Genomic DNA, 25,821 nt, shown 5'->3' with positions numbered 1-25,821 from the left:
CCATCCAGTTTGTGATATTATGTTATAGCAGCCCGAGAAAACTAACATGCCCCATCGTAACAAGAATGTTTTGGTATTGGTTCCTGATGAACATTAAGACCAATGAACTAGAATAGGGATCCAGAAATAGAATCAACCTATTATGGGGACTTATATTTTTAAAAGAGTATCTGAAATCCTGGAATTAAGACGACTTCATAAAAGATATCTGGGAAGCAGGAAGTTATGTGGAAAAAGTTAAAATTGGATCGATACAACCGGCATACACCAGAATAAACTCAAAAGGAATCAAATTAAAAATATATATATGTAAGAGTTTAAGTAGAAAATGGAGACATATGCATAATGTTTCTTTAAAATTCTGGGTGAATATTTTTGTTAAAAAATCAGATTTTCAAAAAAAATAAGACTTTTATGTGAAGTATTTTCTTTAATTAGTTAGAGCTGCATATACATTATTTTTCTTATACATTTAACACATATCATTAGATTTAGGAGTCTTAGATCAAACTCATTTTCCGTCAAGTTTCTGACATTGTTCCCTGTTAACTTTTAGATTTTAATTTTTTTTAACGTTTATTTATTTTTTGAGACAGAGAGAGTCAGAGCATGAATGGGGGAGGGGCAGAGAGAGAGGGAAACACAGAATCGGAAGCAGGCTCCAGGCTTTGAGCCATCAGCCCAGAGCCCGATGCAGGGCTTAAACTCACGGACCGCGAGATCGTGACCTGAGCTGAAGTCGGACGCTTAACCGACTGAGCCACCCAGGCGCCCCAACTTTTAGATTTTAGAGTTATAGACTCACGCAAACTCATTCTGCGTTGTAGAAGAACTTAAGCAGCTGGCCTGGAATCCATTCCTCCCCAAATTATAAGGAAAGTTTGTTGGGGAAAGTTGTCCTGGGAAAAAGGAGGTTGGTTGATGGCTTGGTTTTATCTCGCTGCAAGTATTCTTACATTTTGATCTTTTGGTAAATAAACTTCTGATATTTACTATAAGAGTAGTATCTATGGATTAGTCTTAGAGGAATTATCATGCTTTAGGATTTTTTATAGTAAACAAATCTCAAATCTACAGATTTATGAATCATGATTCCCTGGAAAATGTCACACAATCCCTAGAATCATCTGAATATAAAACAAAGATGCTTCAAAACCTAAGCTCTTACTTTTGGGTGAAGTGACCCAGAAACTACACTTAGTGACCTCATCTATCCCATTGGGCCAGAGGGAATGTGTCCAATGTGAAACAAGTACCAAGGAACTATGCAGAATGTGCAGATTTCTCCCATCTTTGCCTTTTCTTCTTGCATGATTGTGTATTTCATATTATTAGTAACATTTAATGCTGGGTAATGTCTCTGATTTGTGTGAGTCAGATCTGACAATTCAATTTTTGTGTTAGCTTTCATTGGCATTATGAATAGGATTGCTTTGCAGGCTCATAAATCATAATAGGGTACTTTTTAGAAGAAAAGGTGAGGAAAAAAAAACATAATGAGACTTTGATGACAGAATTATTACATACCCATCCTTTGTATGAGGGAAATGATGGGGTAAATTGTGGGGAGTCTAAACAGTGGAATTTGGAGAAAAGAGACCCAGTAGTTAAATAATTATTAGTATAAGACTGAAAGAAAGATAGCAGAATTTCTCTTCCTTGGTCATTGCTAACAGCCTTTGTTCAGTCTAAAAATTTGAAAGAATAAATGAAACGAAGAGAAAACTCTGTATGTAAGACTAGTTTACCTGTCTCTGAAAAGCTTTCTTAAGCCTTTGGCTTAAGAAGCCTTATGGCAGTGAAGAAATGTGATATTCACTTACAAGGTAACTCAATTAAGGTCTTCTATTATCTGTAAGAATATACAGATATCTGGAGGCCAAAGAGTGTATTCTTTTAAATAGCTGGATTGTTTTATGAAACAATATCAACAGAAACCTAGTGAGTTATATAGGCACATATTCTTAGAATTAATATTCAGAAGGCACATCACTAATTTTTTATTCTACTGAGTGAAAGGGATTTATGTGAGTTGATACAGATACTCAATAGATTGCACATATTTGTGGACAGGAGTTTCCAGGCATATTCCATCTAATCTGCAGCAGTAGATAAATGCTATTGGGCACATCTACCCTGAGAAGGGTAACGGTCCTACCCTTCCCAACATACAAATGGAATCCTTCCTGAGTAGTCAAAATGTTAACCATATAAGTGACTTCCTACTGTCTTTATGATAGCCACAGAGACAAACTTAATTAATTAATTTATGTATTTATGTATTTATTTATTTTAGAGAGTGATAGAGTGGGGAAGATGGGAGCAGAGAGAGGGAGAGAGGGAGAGAGGGAGAGAGGGAGAAAGGGAGAGGGAGAGGGAGAGGGAGAGAGAGAGAGAGAGAGAGAGAGAGAGAGAGAGAGAGAGAGAGAATCTTAAGCAGGCTCCATGCTTGGCACAGAGCCCAGCACAGTGGTTGAGTGGTTGACGCAGGGCTCTATCCCACTATCCCACGACCCTGGGATCATGACCTGAGCTGAAATCAAGAATCAGATGCTCAACCAACTGACCCACCCTGGCACTTCAAAACAAATGAATGTAATGCCATTGACAAGGATGTTTCTAGATGTGGTGATAGGGTGGGCTCTTGATCTTGGGTGCCTTGTATAAACTTGCACTTGGGAAGGAAGGGGAATATTCAGGAGAAGGTATTAAAGGTAAAAGAACTACATAATTAGGGGGGAAATTCCACACCTTACAAAAGAAAGGGAGGCTGAAGGGGAGACTTGAAAAGGCCTGTGAGGAAATGACAGCCTGATCGGCTGGGTGGTTTTGTTTATTTAGTTTTTAAAAATGGAGTGAAAAAAGTAAATATATATAGTTTTTCTATTAAAAGTTTGACAGCTTATTATCAAAGTTTGATTGGTGAAGGGAGCAGCCCCAGCCATGCTCCAAACTCCTCAAACACCTTAGCAAATTCACTCTCTATATCCTAGTCTGAACGAACTCAAATCCAATTATGAGGATCCTGATTTATAACAGATAATTCTCAAATAAGGTGCTAAATTTATTGCTTCAATTAAAGCCATAGAACCTGAAAAGGCCTGAATGAAAAGCTAATATCTTGCCTCCTACTGAGAGTGAAATAAAAGTGGAAATCATAAGCTACATTCAATACTTTGGGGAAAACAGCCTTCTAGTAGTAAACAAGAGGGAGCAGTGGGGTAAAGCCCACTCGTAAACTGGATTATGTCAAAGAACACAGTGAAGGGAACAGAATTCAAGGGGAGTTTACTGTGTTCAGGAGGAGGCTGATTCACTGCCCAAGAAGTGAAGGAGAGAAGGTTCCAAAGATCTTTTGCTCCCATGACTGTCAGAGCCCCAGATTCTATCTCCGTCAAGGCAAAGCTGGCCGCCTGACTCACTGATGAGACTTTCTGGATTAAGGGAAACTTCATGTTTGGAAATCAGCTTGATGATGGAATATATGTATATATACATAATTTTTCATAATAAAAATTTCAAAACTTTCCTAAACATCTTAACTTTTGCATTAATTCAACTATTGATCTCTATATATTTATATGTGTCTCCCATTCTCAATGCATTATAATAATATGCACAGAATCTTAGGATATAGCCAATAGCACTTATGTATAATTAGACAAATAGGCTCAGAATGAATGTAATTTTTGTGGAAATTTGAAGAAGTAGTTTATGTAGATGACCACCAAAAAAAAAAAAAAGAAAAAAAAAAAAGAATACCAAAAACCGAAAACCAAAACATAGTTGAAGACTCAAAAACGATTATAAGGCTAAATCAGATGCCTTGGTTATATCCCAAAGATGGTTGCCTGGTTCTAGTTGTGTCAGTAATTAGACATTGTGTCTGATGGACTGAGATGACAGAAACCTAAGGACAAAATCAAACTACAGGGTCACTGTGCCAAAGAACTGTGCCCCATCTACACAGGAAAGGCATCACTTTAAAACAGCTGTAAGCAAAATTCTCCAGGGCATAGATGTCAAGTGGATTGCATGAGACTTCTCTTCTAGCCTCATGTAGGTATTAACCAGAACGACGCCTAGTTCTACACTACCCCTATGCTGTAACAAAACCAGCCTTGAAGAATGCAATTTAAGGTCTTTAGCAAACTCTATCAATTTGGCCTACCTGGATGAATTTCTTTTGATCAACATACATCAATCAAGGTGAATAATTCACAACTATCTTACTGTCCCTAGAACAGTGACCTCATTGAAAACAGAATGAAAAATGCAAATACTTGTTACTTTAAAAAGTTGTAAAAACAAAAAGGAAAGTGGAAACAAACCCATAATTACAAAGAAAAACAGATGGTAGCCATTGGGAAGGGGATAAGGGATAGGCAAAATGGGTGAAAGGGAGTGGGAAGTATAGGTTTCCGGTTAAGGAATGAATAAGTCACAAGGATAAAAGGTGCAGAATAGGAAACACAGTCAACAGTATTAAAATAGTGTCGCCTGAGCATAGCATAAGGTATACAGACCTGTTGAATCACTATATTGTATATCTGAAACTATCATAACATGGTGTGTCAACTGTACTTCAGTTATATACATAAATTTCTAAAAACCTGGGATATTTTAGTTAAATTAGTGGGCCTTCAAATTGAATTATGAAAGGAAGTAAGATTTCTAAAATCTGGTTGGTGGAGAATGCAATTGCCTGTGTAACTTTTTACCTCTTCAACACGTTTTTTCTTTTGTTTTCCTAATCTAGTGTTCCCACGCCTGAGATTAAATAAGCATTCCAAGTAAATTGAAGCCCTGAAACATCGTATCAGTAACTTTATTTTTGACAGTGTATATTCCAGAGATACTTTAGGCTGGGTCATAAATTTACCTCATCTGGCCTCATTCACTAATTGTGAATCCCTCTATTATGACAGTTCTAGGATTCTCTATTTGTCAAAATAAAGTTAGATGACTGGGAGTAGGGGCCAAGAGCAATTTCTAGTGAATGTAATGTTATTATTAGCTTTGTAGCAAATTGTACATCTGCTGAGCTGGAAAGTCTGAATTAGAGGGAAGGTAGAAGGTATGGAGTCACATTACCCTGGCTGTAGGGGGGACTGCCATTTCTCACTGGAAAATTCAAATCCCAGTGGTCCTTTTGCATATTACTTTGTAAAAAGATTTTGGAGAAAATTTTGTAAGACAAATATTTTTTAAAAACTTAAAAATATATATAGCAAGGGGATATTAAACTGAAAGGAATACAAATGGGAAAAAAAGAGTTAAAGCAGTTAGACCATGATTCATCGCTGACCTGAATACTGGGGAAATGCTCCTAGGGAAAGAGACAGGTGACCTGGTCTAATTTCCTTGCAAATTGCAAACTGAAAGTCATCCTAAAGAGACTCTTAATATTGTCTTGAAAGTAGAAGAGTCCTTATTTATCAAAACTCTTAGCCAAATATCCTTGGCCTAGGATTCCTTATAGTAAACACAGCTAAAATCCAAGGATTTAGGTATACATGATTTTCTGAAAATATTATATAAAATCTTTAAATTTTTTTATGTTTATTTTTGAGAGAGAAAGAGAGAGACAGAGTATGAATGGGGGAGAGGGAGACACAGAATTCGAAGCAGGCTCCAGGCTCTGAGCTGTCAGCACAGAGCCCAACGCGGGACTCAAACTCACAAACTGTGAGATCATGACCTGAGCCGAAGTCGGACACTCAAACGACTGAGCCACCCAGGCGGCTCTATATAAAATCATAAGCCATCTTGGTATAAAATGGAAACATTCAGAGCGCCTGGGTGGCTCAGTTGGTTGAGCCAGGTTTTGGCTCAGGTCATCATCTCACAGTTTGTGAGATCGAGCCCTGCATCAGGCTCTGGGCTGACAGTGCAAAGCCTGCTTGGGATTCTCTCTCTTCCTCTCTCTCTGTCCCTCCCCCACTGTCTCTCTTTGCCACTCTTTCTCAAAATAAATAAATAAACATTAAAAAACATCTCCCAGCTGTATGTGAGCCTCTTTGTTTGCCTTTCATGTTATTAGTAAAGTATAATCCTGGGTAAGAACTGATTTGTATGACTCTGATTTGACAGTCTGATCCTCCGTTTGCTCACATATTCATATGTTTTTTCCTCTTTATGAACCATTTCCTCTTCCATATCAAACTGTATTTTCTTTGTCTTTGAAATTTAAACATTACAACCAGATTTTCAAAATTTTGGAGTCCCATTCGCCCTACTTTTTGTGGGATTTTTATTTTATTTGAAATTACAAGTTCAGTTTATTTGCTTCCACATCATAAATGCTCCTTTTATAGTTTTTTTCGATTCTTGTAATCTACTTCCTTCTAAACTACTATTATACAAAATTTAGCTTTGCTGTACCATTCTTTGTCTTATTTCATTCATTTTAAAATACCACTTCTTTCAACAAAAATTCTTAACAATAATTTGCAACTTCAATTCTTTGCTTTCATTATTACACTAAGTATTCACCATGCCAATTTGTTTAATACATTGATCATATTTTCAAATTCCTATGATATTCTCTGATTTTATGAGAAGTTGTTTTAATTTTTTAAAGATTTATTTTTGATAGAATGTGAGTAGGGGATGGGCAGAAAGACAGCAGGAGAGAGAATCTGAAGTGGGCTCTCTGCTGACAGCACAGAGCCTGATGTGGGGCTGGAACCCACGAACTGTGAGATCACAACCTGAACCGAAGTTGGACACGTAACTGATTGAGCCACCCAGGCACACCTTAAATTTTTGATAATAAAAATTATAAAACTTTCCTAAACATCTTAATTTTTGCATTAATTCAACTATTGATTTACTTTGGAGGTTTCTGGTTTTTGGGTTTGGGGTTTTTTTGTTTGGTTTTTTTTTTTTGAAACAATGTTTTCATGTGTCTGATTCTTTATTTTATTTATCCTTTCAGAGAAAATCCTCTGCTTGATCAGTATTTAAAATTAAAATGGGGCACCTGGGTGGCTCAGTCAGATAAGCGTCCCATTTCGGCTCAGGTCATGATCTTACAGTTTGTGGGTTAGGGACCCGCATCCGGCTCTGTGCTGACAGCTCAGAGCCTGGAACCTGCTTTGAATTCTGTGTCGCCCTCTCTCTCTGCCCCTTCCCTGCTCACACTTTGTCTCTCAAAAATAAATAAATGTTGAAAACAAAATAAAATTGAAATGAAGTTTATCAGTGATTTGACTGCTGTACAAATCATTCAGGACTAGGTAAGGAATACAGAAAATATTAAAATATAGAGTAGTTTATTTAATTTTGCCCATTGAGGGGACCAGATAAGAGGGATAAGGAGAGAAGTCTTTCCAGGGATGTCCAAGGTAGAATGATTGTTTTTATGGTGAAGAACTATTTAAAGTTTTGTGTAGCTGTTAACAACTGGTACTATTTTATTTACCCCCTTAGTGTGGTAAAGATGAGACACAATATCCTTGTTCGCTATGACATCGATTTCAGTGCTCTGTACATGTGTACTCCATAACTTAATAGCGCCCAATGGCTTCTATTACTTTCTCACTTCGGAAAAGGGTTAGTGTAGAATCTTGTCATTTCTGTGTACTTCTTAGAAGGCATTTGAGAATAACTGCAGATCAGTTTGGCTCTTCTTTCAGATAATTTTCCTTGGCAGATAGTTTTCTAAGTTGTTGACGTGCATACTAACATTTTCTAACTTCCAGCACAGATATGTATCATAGCCCTTATTTTCACATAAAATCGGTGTTTTTTATGTTAAGTTAGGAAGGAGATCAGAATCAGATGCCAATATTCAACTCCCAAGTTACCTAGAAGTAGGTTTAGTTGCCTAAATGCATTTCTATATTATATATTCATATCCTAAGAATATCACATCATTGTCACTGAAAAATAATTGGTTAATAGTGACCACACATTGTGAAAATGACTCTACATGCATTATTTCACTTCATTTTTACAACACATACAAGATAATATAGTAGATAACTGATGGTTGCCCTCTTAACAATAATGAACCCTCTTTGCCTCCTTGGCGACCCCCTGACAAACCCACTTTAGGAACTAAACATCTTCCAGAAAAGCTACTCCATACCTCGTTCAAGGAGTGAAGGCCTTTACTTAGGTTAAGCTGATCAGAATTGTCCATTTTTTTGAGAACACTGCATTATTCTGGACTAGGCATCTGACCTTATCTAGTTGAATCATAGTAAATTTCAACCATTTTCTGAGAAGGTAGGAATTGTCCTAAGGACAGAATGACATGGGTGTTTTAAGGACTAAAATTCACACCACCATTTTTGCTACCATATGGAGTACAGCCTCACACTGGACCCAAAACTCAGAGAAACAAAGAATGAAAAGGAAGCAGGACTCCAAATGAATTGTGAAATTTTGGATTAAAGTGTGCCTTAGTGCTAGCTTATAAAAAGTCTACTCAGCTACCTGGTTTTTTGATTTGGTTTCTTTCCTCTAATGCTATTTAACACCTCTGCCCCATCTTTTGCCACTGTGCACCATTAAGTTCGGTGATTGTTATCACCTTTCCTGGGTATCTTTGATGATTTTCCTTGTTCCTCTGTGAGGCCATTTGATGCTCTATGACACAAGTGTTGGCAAAGGTCTCTTATCCATTAAACAGTGCTGCTTGGAATTTTTTCTCAGGGAAATGGAACATCCCTTAAAATTATGAGATGGACACAGTTTCATCCATGTCTACAATCTGAGACAGATGACATGTTCTCTACTCAATCCCATTTTAACCTAACACGCCAGAAATTTCTCTTATTCTTCTTCCAATAAATTCATACATAAACGGACCCTTTTAGTACTCATTAAAAAACTTATACTGATGTGGACACATGAGTGACTCAGTTGAGTGTAGAGATACTTAAGGATAATTTTTTTTTAAAAAAAGGAATACCAATGCATTTCATATAGTAATTGGAATATAGTAATTGGAAGTCTTTCTTGCAATAATTATCTATTGAAAAATTTGGGGCATGTGGGAAAAGAATATAATGCTAATTTCATATTTGCACAAAATTGCCCTCAGCTCACAGTACGATGTAAACAAGATTTGAGTGAACGCTAGAGACCAAGGGCATGGAGATCACAAGAAATACTTTTATAGTTATAGGTTAAACCAACTCCTTGACCCAAATGTAATATAAGAAATATTTATAAGTATTTTATTTGTTAAAAAAATCAACTACAATTAAACATATTTTATGCAATTATTTTTTGTTACTATATATGCTCATTAAAATATGTGTTGTCTGGCATTAATTCATTTATTCAATAGTAATAGTGACAACCCAAAATACTGAGAAGTATAGATTAGAAGGGGTAATGCACAGTCACAATGTTTTGGGCTGGGTACAAGAACTATAAAGCTTCTCTCGTAGCATGATTTATATTTTGCATCTACTGAAAGACATGATCTCCCAATGATATATATTTTTTAGTGGTACCTAGACCCCCATCACCAACACCAGGACTGCTTTTGTTGGCAGAAGATTAGCTATCCCAAGTAACAAATCACTTCATTTCTGAGAGACACATGGGCTCAAAACCAACACCATCATCAATTTCCAAGTTTCAATGTTGTGTAATGGGAATTTCTTAAAACTTAGCCTTCAGCTAATTTTATTAAAAGTAAATCTTGGCAGCAGGAATATTCAGATTTCTGTAACTCTTGCTTGCTCTTCCTACGGGTTACATCAGTTTTCTGCTTAAATAGAATTAAAGATACTCTAAGATATTTTGGAACCTAGAGAAACCTAATGAGTGATTTCATTTTTTAAATTTGTATTTTATTGGCCCTGTTTGTGAATATCTGAATTCACTGTATTATTTGCAACTGCTGTTTATTTCCCAAAGATTGGCAGTTTAAATAGGGTCGTAGGAGCCAAACTCTTTCTCAAATAAAACAAACTCTGTTTTTTCTCCTGAATCTTTATACTTTTTCAAAATAAAATATTTTCAAGAAAATAAATAAAACAGTGGCTTCTTCATACTATGTGAATAAGAAGAGTGATATGGGAAAGGAGAATGTTTTAGGTACAGAGACTTTTTTAGGTCCAAGGCATCCTTTGAGAATCCATGGAATTGTGTAAATCTGCACTTTATAAGAGTGGAACTTTGTTTCCTCAGACTTTGAGCCCAATTAGCCTTTTATGTGCTGTCTCCCAGGACAGAGTTACTAATAAATAAGGTCCCTCTGGACTCCTGAATTCTGATTCAAATTCTGTCCTTGATGCCAGAAGGCCTCAGTATTAACGATGGAAACAAAACTGATCAGGAATCTAAAGTTAAGTGACTTACAAGAAGTTGTTGAGTTAGTGGAAGCAGCCAGCACTCTCCTGCAGATAGATGGGCTAGTCTGTCATAACATGACTGATTTGAATAAGTAGAAAATATGGTGTATGAAGCATTTAACTTCAGTTAATAAGTAACTACACTTGAAGGTTCACTTTAGAAGATTCTAACAGCACTATATGGTCCTAAAGGTTTAAAGACAGTAATGATAAATCCAAAGATTTTTCTTTTTACTATCACATTATGTGGGGCATTCATGAATTCTGACAACAAGGGACACATAATATGATTCTTTTTTGCAGAGTTACAGCACCTTGTGTGTGTTTTTCTGCTTTCACTCTGCAGTTCAAAATTGGGCTGTGCAGCCTGAACAGGTGCAGAGTGATGAGCTCTTTGAGCAGCTCTCCACGCATTCTGGGACTGGTTGAGAACCATTGGATAGATACAGTCCTACCTTGCCAAGAAGAAAATCTCCCCAAACAGGAACAGATGTTAATATGGGCAAAATGTTCTGTAACAATAAAATTTTTATTTAAACATTTATAGGAATTCTTTTATTCCCCAAAATGTTTTAGCATTCCAGTTTATGCAAGAATCATTTTGCTGCAGAATTTCTGTCATTTCAAGGTAACCAGTAAACTGCTGCATAATACAGAATAAAATTTAGAAAATAATCTCTTTGAATTTTTATATGTGGATCTCACAAACTATGCAGTTTGGTTTGAAGATTTGATTTAAAGTAATCCTATAATAAAAAATTATGTGAAGCTTAGTTGGATAGATAGATATAAATTTGATGAATCTTTGAAAGTCTTTGTACATAAATTGGTCTTCAATGCAATTCACACTGTCAGGTGCACTTCCAATAATTTCTCAACTCCTTAGGAATTTCCATTGCCACAACATCTTGGATTAATTTAAATGCACTCTTGAAAATAAGAATCACATTTTAAAACTGTTCCTCTAGTCAAATATAAGTTGAATGAATAATTTTCAGGGTACGATGTTAATATTGAGTCATTACTAGCTATCACTAGCTTTGGAATACTTCTAAGTTGTTTTACGTGATCCTGTCCCCCTAATAAACAAATGTGTTAATGATAATTAATGACCAACAAAAAGATGATTTGGGACTATTTTTACTTGTGGAACATTTATTTAGCACAGAATATTCAGCAGACAGCTATTAATTTAAATAAGTGTTCCAGAAACTGCCAGGTATTCAGTTTTAGATGTGACACTATCATAATTTAATTTTAAAAACTGATATATAAATGCATGTTAGCACATATATGTTTTAATTATTACTGCTTCTTTGTTTTACATCTGCTGTATCTTCTGTCATTTGAAAAACATGGAAATAATTTAAATAAAAATAAATTTTTGAATTTCAAACAAAAAAAGATAATCTCAAACACAAACTTGTCATTTTTTTTCTGAAATTGGTAACTACATACTATATTCTTTGTGAGTTTAAATATAAATTCAAAGAAAATATTTGAATTCCATTCCGTGCATTGTGTATGGCACCAAAAGAGTTGAATGAATACAAACCTGAATTATAGTTCCATCTAGTATGCAATATATATCTGATTAATTGAAAGCTTCAAATATTAACTGTCACTCAAATTACTTCTTTAGACCAACAAGTATAATAATGACAGTATGCCAAATGTTAGATATTTGCCAAGTTAAAGTAGGCATTTATGTCAGAATGCAGGCAAACAATCTAAACAATTTAACTCAGCTTCTGAAGTCAGAAGGAATATTAAATACTGCTTTACTGCAAGCTTGTAAGGCCCAAAAGATTGTCTGCAGTGGGATTCCTTTTAAATAGGCCAGAGATACATAAAAAGACAGAGATCCAGGCTACACCAGTTAGTCACTGTGGTTTATTTGAACAATTGTATATGAGCAGAGTGGACACATAACCTACAGTAAAAGAGAGCTGTGGTTAGTAATTTTCAGGTTTTGCACTTATTTAAAGTCATCCAATTTCATTTTTATTCTGCATTGAATGAAAAGAATTACATATTAACTAGAAGGAAAAGAACACTTTTCATTCTAGAAAATTAGCAATTGAACATAGTTTACTTAGAGTATGAACTCTGTCTAAATGAGGATAGATTAGTATGCTATATAATTGTTAGTCAAAGTGTTAATACAAAGAAATAACAAATATTAATCAATATATGAGATTTGAACACAAGGGGTTCAAAAGATTGATAAATACTGCAACTCAGAACAACAAAAGGAAAGGATCCTCACTAAACCAGTATTTATATCCACCCTTACCAAAGACTTTCAGCAATCTTATAGTGTTTAAGGATTTTAATGTTATTAGCATAGCCGCACATATAAAGTTTTAACTTGACATTTATTAATGTGGGTCTTTGTTAGTCATTAGTAAATTGTATGTCATTTATTACCTAATCATAATTGTCATTCTTAATAAATTCTGTATTGCCTTTCTAAATCCTGAGTTATTGAGGCTGCTCAGATATTATCTGGTAATTATTTAAACTGGGTTGATTAAGATGAATGACTCAAGAGAAGTAAATCGAATTTAAGAGAAAACATGGCTAATAACTATTATTCCATGACTACACAATGGATTATAAAGGCATTTTGAATTTGTCTTCTATTTTGTGTGTTTCTGCTCCATTTCAATCCCTTACCATTAAATTCAGGAGTTGAGCAGTGCAAACTACTGCAATAAGAAAAGAATAATGGATTATTAGAGTATAATAATCTTGAGGTGGGTTAATTTCAAGTGACAATTTGAAGCTGACTTGGGGAATCTTGTTGACATAGTGAACCTGGATGTGTTAGAAAATTAGTTGTTTTTTTTTTTTTTTCTTTGCAATCTTTTCACCATCAGGTCTGGATTAGTTGATCTCTGTGTGCACTAAAACACAGGGTAGCAGAAAAGGGAGACGAATGCACAGGACATTTCCAAAAGCAAAGCAAAAGAGGAAATGCTATATCAGCATGGAGAGACTTTGGAAATAAAACAAGGTGATTAAAGTACTCAAAGACATCCAGATAGGTGAGGGAAAAGTACAGGAACATAAAAGCTGGGACTCCATGCATCCAGCAGTGATGGAGTAACAGCAAAGACAAAGTTAAAGATGAAAACAAACTAGTAAGTACCAACTGATAGTTTGATCTTCCTTGGCCTCCATTTGGTGTTCAAGGGGCTATGCCACACGAAAGACAACTGTGCTAAGAGAATTAGTGGTTGCTCGATAATGTGAGGTCACCCAAGGAAGCCACATAATACACAATACCTCATGTTTGAAGGAAAAAGAGAAGCAGGTGGACTTCTACAGTGAGTGTTAACATGATATCCAAATGACATGGGAATAATGGTCATACAATGAGACTCCTCTGTGCAAAATCACAAGGATGCAGTTCTGATTATCCACCGTGCAGCAAATTCAACAAAGACAGAGAAAAAAATCATTTGGACCACAGTCTTTACCACCATGAGGGTCCTATTCCTGGGAGGAAAGATTAGAAAGGTGGACATACGCCTGATAAAGAGAAGGGATATGAATTGAATGCATTTTACTAATAGGAACTGGGATCACATGAAGGAAAGACAGTTTTGATCTCTTCACAGTAAAAAATTTCAACTTGTAAGAAGATACTGGCTGACTAATTAGTCAATTCAATGACCAAGATCAACTGGCAATTTTACCAAGTTAACTGGTGAAGTCAATCCAACTGTACTATTTGATTATGTGCATTGCATACCCAACTCCAGGGAAAAGAGAGTTGCAACAGTATTCAAAGTTTCACTGTGGAAAATTACAGAAAGAGAAAAAGGAGATAGCCTATTTCTACTGACCGTCCTTGGCACTGATTTTTCAACAGAGAAAAAATTTAACAGTTGCACACAAGTAATAGCTTAAAAAAAGCATTAATATATTTATAAAAAATGACCCATTATTGATAATGAATGGCTTACTTTTATCTTAATCCCCAAATATTTTAGGTTTTAGAGGGCAACATTTAACTACTATACCCTGCTAAATTTGCTCCAGATCTTAACCCCTTACTACGTAATTACTTTGTGCTGTCCTTCAGAAAAGCAATTTTTTTTAATTTAATTTTATTTTTATTTTTTTTCAATATATGAAATTTATTGTCAAATTGGTTTCCATACAACACCCAGTGCTCATCCCAAAAGGTGCCCTCCTCAATACCCGTTACCCACCCTCCCCTCCCTCCCACCCCCCATCAACCCTCAGTTTGTTCTCAGTTTTTAAGAGTCTCTTATACTTTGGCTCTCTCCCACTCTAACCTCTTTTTTTTTTTCCTTCCCCTCCTCCATGGGTTTCTGTTAAGTTTCTCAGGATCACATAAGAGTGAAAACATATGGTATCTGTCTTTCTCTGTATGGCTTATTTCACTTAGCATCACACTCTCCAGTTCCATCCACGTTGCTACAAAGGGCCATATTTCGTTCTTTCTCATCGCCATGTAGTACTCCATTGTGTATATAAACCACAATTTCTTTATTCATGCATCAATTGATGGATATTTAGGCTCTTTCCATAATTTGGCTATTGTTGAGAGTGCTGCTATAAACATTGGGGTACAAGTAGCCCCTATGCATCAGTACTCCTGTGTCCCTTGGGTAAATTCCTAGCAGTGCTATTGCTGGGTCATAGGGTAGGTCTATTTTTAATTTTCTGAGGAACCTCCACACTGCTTTCCAGAGCGGCTGCACCAATTTGCATTCCCACCAACAGTGCAGGAGGGTTCCCGTTTCTCCACATCCTCGCCAGCATCTATAGTCTCCTGATTTGTTCATTTTGGCCACTCTGACTGGCGTGAGGTGGTATCTGAGTGTGGTTTTGATTTGTATTTCCCTGATGAGGAGTGATGTTGAGCATCTTTTCATGTGCCTGTTGGCCATCCGGATGTCTTCTTTAGAGAAGTGTCTATTCATGTTTTCTGCCCATTTCTTCACTGGGTTATTTGTTTTTCGGGTGTGGAGTTTGGTGAGCTCTTTATAGATTTTGGATACTAGCCCTTTGTCTGGTATGTCATTTGCAAATATCTTTTCCCATTCCGTTGGTTGCCTTTTAGTTTTGTTGATTGTTTCCTTTGCTGTGCAAAAGCTTTTTATCTTCATAAGGTCCCAGTAATTCACTTTTGCTTTTAATTCCCTTGCTTTTGGGGATGGGTCGAGTAAGAGATTGCTACGGCTGAGGTCAAAGAGGTCTTTTCCTGCTTTCTCCTCTAGGGTTTTGATGGTTTCCTGCCTCACATTCAGGTCCTTTATCCATTTTGAGTTTATTTTTGTGAATGGTGTGAGAAAGTGGTCTAGTTTCAACCTTCTGCATGTTGCTGTCCAGTTCTCCCAGCACCATTTGTTAAAGAGACTGTCTTTTTTCCATTGGATGTTCTTTCCTGCTTTGTCAAAGATTAGTTGGCCACACGTTTGTGGGTCTAGTTCTGGGGTTTCTGTTCTATTCCATTGGTCTATGTGTCTGTTTTTGTGCCAATACCATGCTGTCTTGATGATGACAGCTTTGTAATAGAGGCTAAAGTCTGGGATTGTGATGCCTCCTGCTTTGGTCTTCTTCTTCAAAATTACTTTGGCTATTCGGGGCCTTTTGTGGTTCCATATGAATTTTAGAATTGCTTGTTCTAGTTTCGAGAAGAATACTGGTGCAATTTTGATTGGGATTGCATTGAATGTGTAGATAGCTTTGGGTAGTATTGACATTTTGACAATATTCATTCTTCCAATCCATGAGCAGGGAATGTCTTTCCATTTCTTTATATCTTCTTCAATTACCTTCTTAAGCTTTCTATAGTTTTCAGCATACAGATCTTTTACATCTTTGGTTAGATTTATCCCTAGGTATTTTATGCTTCTTGGTGCAATTGTGAATGGGATCAGTTTCTTTATTTGTCTTTCTGTTGCTACATTGTTAGTGTATAAGAATGCAACTGATTTCTGTACATTGATTTTGTATCCTGCAACTTTGCTGAATTCATGTATCAGTTCTAGCAGACTTTTGGTGGAGTCTATCGGATTTTCCATGTATAATATCATGTCATCTGCAAAAAGCGAAAGCTTGACTTCATCTTTGCCAATTTTGATGCCTTTGATTTCCTTTTGTTGTCTGATTGCTGATGCTAGAACTTCCAACACTATGTTAAACAACAGCGGTAAGAATGGACATCCCTGTCGTGTTCCTGATCTCAGGGGAAAAGCTCTCAGTTTTTCCCCATTGAGGATGATGTTAGCTGTGGGCTTTTCATAAATGGCTTTTATGATGTTTAAGTATGTTCCTTCTATCCCGACTTTCTCAAGGGTTATTAAGAAAGGGTGCTGGATTTTGTCAAAGGCCTTTTCTACACCGATTGACAGGATCATATGGTTCTTATCTTTTCTTTTATTAATGTGATGTATCACGTTGATTGATTTGCGAATGTTGAACCAGCCCTGCATCCCAGGAATGAATCCCACTTGATCATGGTGAATAATTCTTTCTATATGCTGTTGAATTCGATTTGCTAGTATCTTATTCAGAATTTTTGCATCCACATTCATCAGGGATATTGGCCTGTAGTTCTCTTTTTTTACTGGGTCTCTGGTTTAACAATCAAAGTAATACTGGCTTCATAGAAGGAGTCTGGAAGTTTTCCTTCCCTTTCTATTTCTTGGAATAGCTTGAGAAGGATAGGTATTATCTCTGCTTTAAACGTCTGGTAGAACTCCCCTGGGAAGCCATCTGGTCCTGGACTCTTATTTGTTGGGAGATTTTTGATAACCGATTCAATTTCTTCACTGGTTATAGGTCTGTTCAAGCTTTCTATTTCCTCCTGATTGACTTTTGGAAGTGTGTGGGTGTTTAGGAATTTGTCCATTTCTTCCAGGTTGTCCAATTTGTTGGCATATAATTTTTCATAGTATTCCCTGAAAACTGTTTGTGTCTCTGAGGGATTGGTTGTAATAATTCCATTTTCATTCATGATTTTATCTATTTGGGTCATCTCCCTTTTCTTTTTGAGAAGCCTGGCTAGAGGTTTGTCAATTTTGGTTATTTTTTCAAAAAACCAACTCTTCGTTTCGTTGCTCTGCTCTACAGTTTTTTTAGATTCTATATTGTTTATTTCTGCTCTGATCTTTATTATTTCTCTTCTTCTGCTGGGTTTAGGCTGCCTTTGCTGTTCTGCTTCTATTTCCTTTAGGTGTGCTGTTAGATTTTGTATTTGGGATTTTTCTTGTTTCTTGAGATAGGCCTGGATTCCGATGTATTTTCCTCTCAGGACTGCCTTTGCTGCATCCCAAAGCGTATGGATTGTTGTATTTTCATTTTCATTTGTTTCCATATATTTTTTAATTTCTTCCCTAATTGCCTGGTTGACCCACTCATTCTTTAGTAGGGTGTTCTTTAACCTCCATGTTTTTGGAGGTTTTCCAGACTTTTTTCTGTGGTTGATTTCAAGCTTCATAGCATTGTGGTCTGAAAGTATGCATGGTATAATTTCAATTCTTGTAAACTTATGAAGGGCTGTTTTGTGACCCAGTATATGATCTATCTTGGAGAATGTTCCATGTGCACTAGAGAAGAAAGTATATTCTGTTGCTTTGGGATGCAGAGTTCTAAATATATCTGTCAAGTCCATCTGATCCAATGTATCATTCAGGGCCCTTGTTTCTTTATTGACCATGTGTCTAGATGATCTATCCATTTCTGTAAGTGGAGTGTTAAAGTCCCCTGCAATGACCACATTCTTATCAATAAGGTTGCTTATGTTTATGAGTAATTGTTTTATATATTTGGGGGCTCCGGTATTCGGCGCATAGACATTTATAATTGTTAGCTCTTCCTGGTGGATAGACCCTGTAGTTATTATATAATGCCCTTCTTCATCTCTTGTTACAGCCTTTAATTTAAAGTCTAGTTTGTCTGATATAAGTATGGCTACTCCAGCTTTCTTTTGGCTTCCAGTAGCATGATAAATAGTTCTTCATCCCCTCACTCTCAATCTAAAGGTGTCCTCAGATCTAAAATGAGTCTCTTGTAGACAGCAAGTAGATGGGTCTTGTTTTTTTATCCATTCTGATACCCTGTGTTTTTGGTTGGCGCATTTAGTCCATTTACATTCAGTGTTATTATAGAAAGATACGGGTTTAGAGTCATTGTTTTGTCTGTATGATTTATGCTTGTAGTGATGTCTCTGGTACTTTGTCTCACAGGATCCCCCTTAGGATCTCTTGTAGGGCCGGTTTAGTGGTGATGAATTCCCTCAGTTTTTGTTTGTTTGGGAAGACCTTTATCTCTCCTTCTATTCTAAATGACAGACTTGCTGGATAAAGGATTCTCAGCTGCATATTTTTTCTGTTCAGCACATTGTAGATCTCGTGCCAATCCTTTCTGGCCTGCCAAGTTTCAAAAGACAGATCAGTCACGAGCCTTATAGATCTCCCTTTATATGTTAGGGCACATTTATCCCTTGCTGCTTTCAGAATTTTCTCTTTATCCTTGTATTTTGCCAGTTTCCCTATGTTATGTCGTGCAGAAGATCGATTCAAGTTACGTCTGAAGGGAGTTCTCTGTGCCTCTTGGATGTCAATGCCTTTTTCCTTCCCCAGTTCAGGGAAGTTCTCAACTATTATTTCTTCAAGTACCCCTTCAGCACCTTTCCCTCTCTCTTCCTCCTCTGGGATACCAATTATGCGTATATTATTTCTTTTTAGTGTATCACTTAGTTCTCTAATTTTCCCCTCATACTCCTGGATTTTTTTATCTCTCTTTTTCTCAGCTTCCTTTTTCCATAACTTTATCTTCTAGTTCACCTATTCTCTCCTCTGCCTCTTCAATCCGAGCCGTTGTCGTTTCCATTTTGTCTTCCATTTCGTTTAAAGCGTTTTTCAGCTCCTCCTGACTGTGCCTTAGTCCCTTGATCTCTGTAGCAAGAGATTCTCTGCTGTCCTCTATACTGTTTTCAAGCCCAGTGATTAATTTTATGACTATTATTCTAAATTCACTTTCTGTTTTATTGTTTAAATCATTTTTGATCAGTTTGTTAGCTGTTGTTATTTCCTGGACGTTTTTCTGAGGGGAATTCTTCCGTTTGGTCATTTTGGATAGTCCCTGGAGTGGTGAGGGACTGCGGGGCACTTCCCCTGTGCTTTCTTGAATAACTTGCGTTGGTGGGCGGGGCCGCAGTCCGAGCTGATGTCTGCCCCCAGCCCACCGTTGGGGCCACAGTCAGACTGGTGTGTGCCTTCTCTTCCCCTCTCCTAGGGGCAGGATTCACTCTGGGGTGGCGTGGCCCGTCTGGGCTACTTGCACACTGCCAGGCTTGTGGTGCTGGGGATCTGGCATATTAGCTGGGGTGGGTAGGCAAGGTGCACGGGGGCAGGAGGGGCAGGCTTAGCTCGCTTCTCCTTAGGTGATCCACTTCAGGAGGGGCCCTGTGGCAGCGGGAGGGAGTCAGACCCACTGTTGGAGGGGTGGCTCCGCAGAACCACATCGTTGGGTGTTTGCAGGGAGCGAGCAAGTTCCCTGGCAGGAACTGGTTCCCTTTGGGATTTTGGCTGGGGGATTGGCGAGGGAGATGGCAGTGGTGAGCGCCTTTGTTCCACGCCAAACTGAGCTCTGTACTCCCGGGGCTCAGCAACTCTCCCTCCCTTTGTCCTCCAGCCTTCCCGCTTTCCGAGCAGAGCTGTTAACTTAGAACCTTCCAGATGTTAAGTCCCGCTTGCTGTGGGAACACACTCCATCCGGCCCCTCCGCTTTTGCCAGCCAGACTCGGGGGCTCCGCTTGGCCGGCGAGGCACCCCTCCGCCCCGGCTCCCTCCCGCCAGTCCGTGCAGTGCGCACCGCCTCTCCGCCCTTCCTACCCTCTTCCGTGGGCCTCTCGTCTGCGCTTGGCTCTGGAGACTCTGTTCTGCTAGTCTTCTGGTGGTTTTCTGGGTTAGTTAGGCAGGTGCAGGTGGAATCTAAGTGATCAGTGTCAGGATGTGCGGTGAGCCCAGCGTCCTCCTACACAGCCATCTTCCTATCCCCACCTAGAAAAGCAATTTAATTCAACCTTCTATTTTTTCTTTTAACAGACTAGTAATTTCCTCTTTGTTTTTGGAGTCAGGAAACCTTTCATATATTTGTAGAAGATACAGAAAGTGGTTTTGAAAGTGTACACAATACTGCTAAATCAGGAAACAAACCCAGGAAAACTTTTAACATGGTCACAATTTACTATAAACTATCTCTAAAAAAGAGAATTTTGTGATTACCAAAGTCACCTAATTTGTAATTCATTTACTGCTAAACACTGTGGTTGAAAATATCCACTCTGGCTTCCAGCAAGGACCGTCTTTGAAAGAGAATCCTTAAAAGTTTGAAAGCAGTGTATAGGGGGACAAACACTTTGCATTTTTTCTCCCCAAATTCTAATGTAATCGTCCATATAATTCTATCTCTGCTGAAAGTGTGTTCCATTTTTGTTAGTCGGATTTGAATTAACTGAATTTTCTTGAACTCTTTCGAGAGGTTTCTCAGGAATGCGTGGAGGTAGGAAAGAATGCTTTCAAGCGTTGCCGTTCCCTGGCTGGGCTTCTCTTGCTACAGTGGAGAAAGTAGCCACTTTGTGTCCCTCCACTGATACTGAGAAGCCAACCTGGGGCAGAAGAGCTTGGGCGGCTCCCAGGCTTCCCTTTTTCCTTCTTAGACGGCTTCACGGGTCACTGTCATCAAGACACACAGCCCTTGATTTCCAAGGAGAAAAACAATGAATTTATTCTTGTAAACTTAATTTTAGTAGAACTCTCTGTAAACTGACATGTTTAAGTCACTCTGGCAAACTTTGTGCCTTCTTTATTGAATTTCACTAGTACTTAAAACCTGTTCTACTGCCATCCTGGATACAGCAGTTTCCTCTCTGGGGTGATCTTGTCCTCCCTGCAGTGATAATTTACTCCACCAAGTCGAGATCCTTTCCATCTCCTCCCTACCACAGCTTAAAGACTCCTTACATCAGGAGAACATATCTGAAACATCTAAGGTCACCTTTGTCTTCTAGTGACTCTGAAAACTGAAATTTTAGGGTTGTTGTGCCTCTGGAAATGTTGCAAAGTTCAAAACCAAACTCTCTCCATGTTTTCCACATATCAAATGTCTTTCTTAGGCATGACTTCATATGAAAGTTTATGGGGAAAACTACTTTCCAAAAGATTCCTGGGATGTTATGGAGATCTCAAGTTTGACAGGTTGCATTCTCATACAGAATTTGAAAATATTTTCCTTGAATTTAAATCACAGAGGCTCAGAGGGTCAAAAGATACTTAGAGGTTATTTAATTAAAATTCCTAGCAAACATTTGAAAGCTCACACACATTTTAGGAACTCTCAGAGTCCACTTTTGGCATTCCTGCATGTTTGCTTAATACCCTCTCCTTTGCTGTGTCCTGTCACGCATCACAAATACTTATTAGAACATAGTCTGATTACCTGTACATCAATTTCACCAAATAAAAGCTCTTTGAGAAAGAGCACTGTATGCTCTTTACTCTGTTGTTCTAGCACATAGGAAACCACCTGGAATAAAGTACATGCACATGACACAGTCTTTCTCCACCCCACCACCCATTTCTAATCTTGCATTCTCTCTGTAATTTCTTTACTTTTTCTCCCCTTACAGGTCTTATCAACATTCACATTGTATATATTTTAATTATCTTTTCCATGTATGGTATTGGGAGAAATAAACCTCATGTGGGCTGGGATATTTTTGTATTCTTTGTACATTATGCATTGAATAGTGTCTGTCCCATAACAGATGCTCAGTGAGTATTTCTTTTGTAAATAAATGAATGCAGGGTGGGGGGAAATGAGTGAATGAGACAAAAAGAACAAGGGTTTACATATGGACAAATATGTAATCACAAAGATTATCTTAAAAAGGAGAACTTAAGCAAATGTATTTATTCTTAAACTTTATGCCGCAGGTTACAAAACACTGTCCTGTTGACTTCTTTTTTTGGTTCACACGGATTTTTTTTTCTTTTTCTTTCTTTCTTTTTTTTTTTTTTTTCCTTTTTGCAGAGGATGGAGCATGTTATTGCCAACTGATTTCATGTTATGAACACACACACAGAAAAACCTAGAGTTTTTTGGTTGTTTTTAAAGAAATGTAAGATTTGGCCACATTTAACGTCATTGCCAGTTGCTGAATAGAGTTCACCCCTCAATTCTGCACACGTCCTACAATTCCCTATTGTCTTCTATTATCTTCTCTTTGCTCAGTTATGTTAGCACTATGGATATTCACAGTTTTCATCCATACTCTGCAGAGAAATTGAGTTGTTGCAATTACCAATTATTTTTTAGAATACTAGTTATTGTAAGACATTTTGTAAGACACTATTGTGATATTTCTCTACTGTTGTGTGACAAATTACCACACATTTAGCAGTTGAGAAAATCAGATATTATCTCATAGTTTCCATGGATCAGGAGGCCAGGCATGAGTTAGCAAGGTCCTCAGTTCAGGCTCTGAGCAAGTTAAAATCAAGGAACCAACTGGAACTATTGTCTCATCTCAGGCTCAGTACTCTTGCAAGCTCCCATAGTGTTGGCAGGAACCACTTACCCTGTGGCTGCAGAAGCAAGGCCCTATGGGTGTAATTCTACATGTAGTTCACAACCTGGTCATTTGTGTCCTGCCTCAAGTTTAACAGGAGACTCTCTCAGGACACTTAATCTAAGATGTCAAAGGATTAGGTCAGTCCCACCCAGATTAATCTTCTATTTGATTACCAAAAAGTTAGCTGATTAGCAACCTAATCATAGGAGTGATACTTCGTAATATTCACAAGTTCTGCCCACCCTCACGGGGAAGGATTATATAAAAGTGTGCGTCACAGGAGACCACTGTGGAATTCTGTCTACCTCAACATTTAACTGAAACTGTAAATCCTGGGCTGGATATTATTAACAAGCTCCCAGATCTGTGAAACTTATAAACTTAAATCTTAAAAAAGAAATGTTGCTAGGGGCGCCTGGGTGGCTCATTCGGTTAAGCATCTGAGTTCGCTCAGGTTATGATGTTGCAGTTCGTGAGTTCAAGCCCCACGTCGGGCTCTGTGCTGAAAGCTGAGAGTCCCGAGCAGGCTTCAGATTCTGTGTCTCCCTCTCTCTGTGCCCCTCCCCCGCTCATGCTGTCTCTGTCTCAAAAATAAACACTAAAAAAAAAAAAAAAATTAAAAAAAGGAATGTTGCTCTAAGCTTACTGTGTCTTTGAATAAACTTTTGAGTAAAAATATTTTCACACAGGAGTCATTTGAAACTACAACAGGCATTGCCTCTGCTTTCCCAAACCTAAGTAAGATCATGAATCTATGTTACTGTACTGTACACGGGCCCATGTTTAGCATAGGATGGTTATACCCAAGGGAAGTTTAGTGTGTCACATAGAAGGTTATACAATATAAATATACAAGAATTGGCGATATTACATTTATCAAGTGCCCCAATCGAGACAATCCGGTTACTTGTAATACCACTATATTCCTTACATATGTCATTTTCATGAGTTTTTGTACTACAAAAGTTTACACACACACCCTGCTGCCTTATTTAATTTTCAGTGTAAATTTGTTTCTGCTTCTCACTAGGTGCAAAGATAGTTATCAGACAGTTTATCCACAATACACAGAATTTTCCTTGAGAAGGAACCTGAAGAAGGTTTTCTTTCATTTTTACAGGTTCTATCCCATCTCTTTACAAGTCAAACCCCCATGCTGTAAGTTCAAAGAATCACTTAGGTTAAGACTCATTTGACTCCGTACTTTTTAAAATATGGTTTTACCCTTGAACCACAAAAGAAATGTTATCACTGCTCTAATCCCAGAAAGGGTAAAAGATGAAGAATTTTAGTCCCTGCTAACAAACTGCTAATAACTCAACTCATCTCCCAAGAAATATTACTTTGGAATGATTTCCTTTTTAGATGTTTTCATTATTAGTATCAATACATTATTTCGAGGTAGGAGCAAACTGCCTCTTTCAATGCAGCATGTGTAAAAAGAATGAGATTTCTCAAGTGAATCTGTAAGCAAAGTACACGGTTAGGAATTATGGTTCCGAAAATCCTGCACTGAATTATGCTATGATACAAAATGTGAAAAAATCATAACTCAGTTCTTGTTATGAAAATGAGATGTGCTAAGAATCTTAAAGGGAGAGAAATCTTTTCAAACTAATGTCTTACAGGTATGGAGTTGATTTTTTTCCCCTGTACTGAGATCCAAAACATTTGGCTACTTATATTTACCTCTCTAAATATACAAACTGAGAGTCTGAATGCCACAAATTTATAGTGTTATTGAATATTATAATTATTAGCTACTATAATGTATATAAAGCTAACTTCACCATCTAATTTAGGACCATGCTGAAAATCCCACATTATGTATCATCGAGATTTTACTGGTTGGAAAGTATTTTTACACAAATGTTATCTTGTATATTCCTACTAATTCCATTTAGGTTAGAATATTTTGGAATGTCTTATTATAAAGGGGGTGGGGCTCCTTGATACATGCGGTGCAGATTTCCGAGAGGAAGTTTGTCGGTGATGCCATCTTCAAAGCTGAATGGAATGAGTTTCTCACTGGGAGGTGGCTGAAGATGGAGACTCCTGGGTTGGGGTCCGAGTTACATCAACCAGGACAGAAATCATTATCTTGGCCAACAGGACGCAGGATGTTCTTGGGGAGAAGGACCTATGGATTCAAGAATTGACTGCTGTGGTTCAGCAGAGGTTTGGTTTCCCTGTAGAGTTTTCATGCAGTGTAGAGCTTTATGCTGAAAGGTGGCCCCAAGAGGTCATGTGCTGACCCAGGCAGAGTCTCTGCGTTACAAACCCCTAGGAGGCCTCACCGTGTGGAAGGGCTGCTGTGGCCCGTGCTGTGGGTCATCAAGGAGAGTGGGGCCAAAGGCTGTGAGGTGCTGGTGTCCGGGAAACTCTGAGGACAGAAAGTAAACCCAAGAAGTTTGTGGATGGCCTGATGATTCACAGTGGGGGCTCCGTTAACTACTACACTGATAGTGCTCAGACAGGGTGTCCTGGGCATCAAAGTGAAGATCATGCTTCCCTGGGACACAAGTGGTAAGACTGGCCCTAAGAAGTCCCTGACAGACCATGTGAGCATTGTGGAAATCAAAGATGAAATACTTCCCACCACCCCCATCTCAGAACAGAAGGGTGGGAAGCCAGATCTGCCTACTGGGACACAGCCAGTACCAATTGCATAACAGGGTCGCCTCAGCAGCTAGATGTGGAGTCTGGATTTTGCTCTGCAAAGACCATTAATAAAATCTTTGTAAAAGAAAAAAAAAGTTACCGGAAATAAGGGGAAAAAAGATTTATTTAACATTATTAAGATTAATTTTATGGAAAACATTTCACCAAAAATGTTTTTGTGACATTTAACAGCAACTCTTAGTCTATTAGAGTTTGAGT

At 37.8% G+C, this 25,821-nt stretch overlaps 1 pseudogene; it reads left to right on the top strand.

The window, feature by feature from the left end:
• The window catches only part of LOC131514164 (small ribosomal subunit protein uS3-like), a 52,606-nt pseudogene extending 26,993 nt beyond the window's left edge, over positions 1-25,613 (top strand).
• The last annotated feature ends 208 nt before the right edge of the window (positions 25,614-25,821 follow it).

This window comes from Neofelis nebulosa, chromosome 1 (genome assembly GCF_028018385.1).
Source record: "Neofelis nebulosa isolate mNeoNeb1 chromosome 1, mNeoNeb1.pri, whole genome shotgun sequence".
Lineage (NCBI taxonomy): Eukaryota > Metazoa > Chordata > Mammalia > Carnivora > Felidae > Neofelis > Neofelis nebulosa.
The sequence above is the reverse complement of the archived record's forward strand: the minus strand, read 5'-3'. Positions and strand labels throughout refer to the sequence as shown.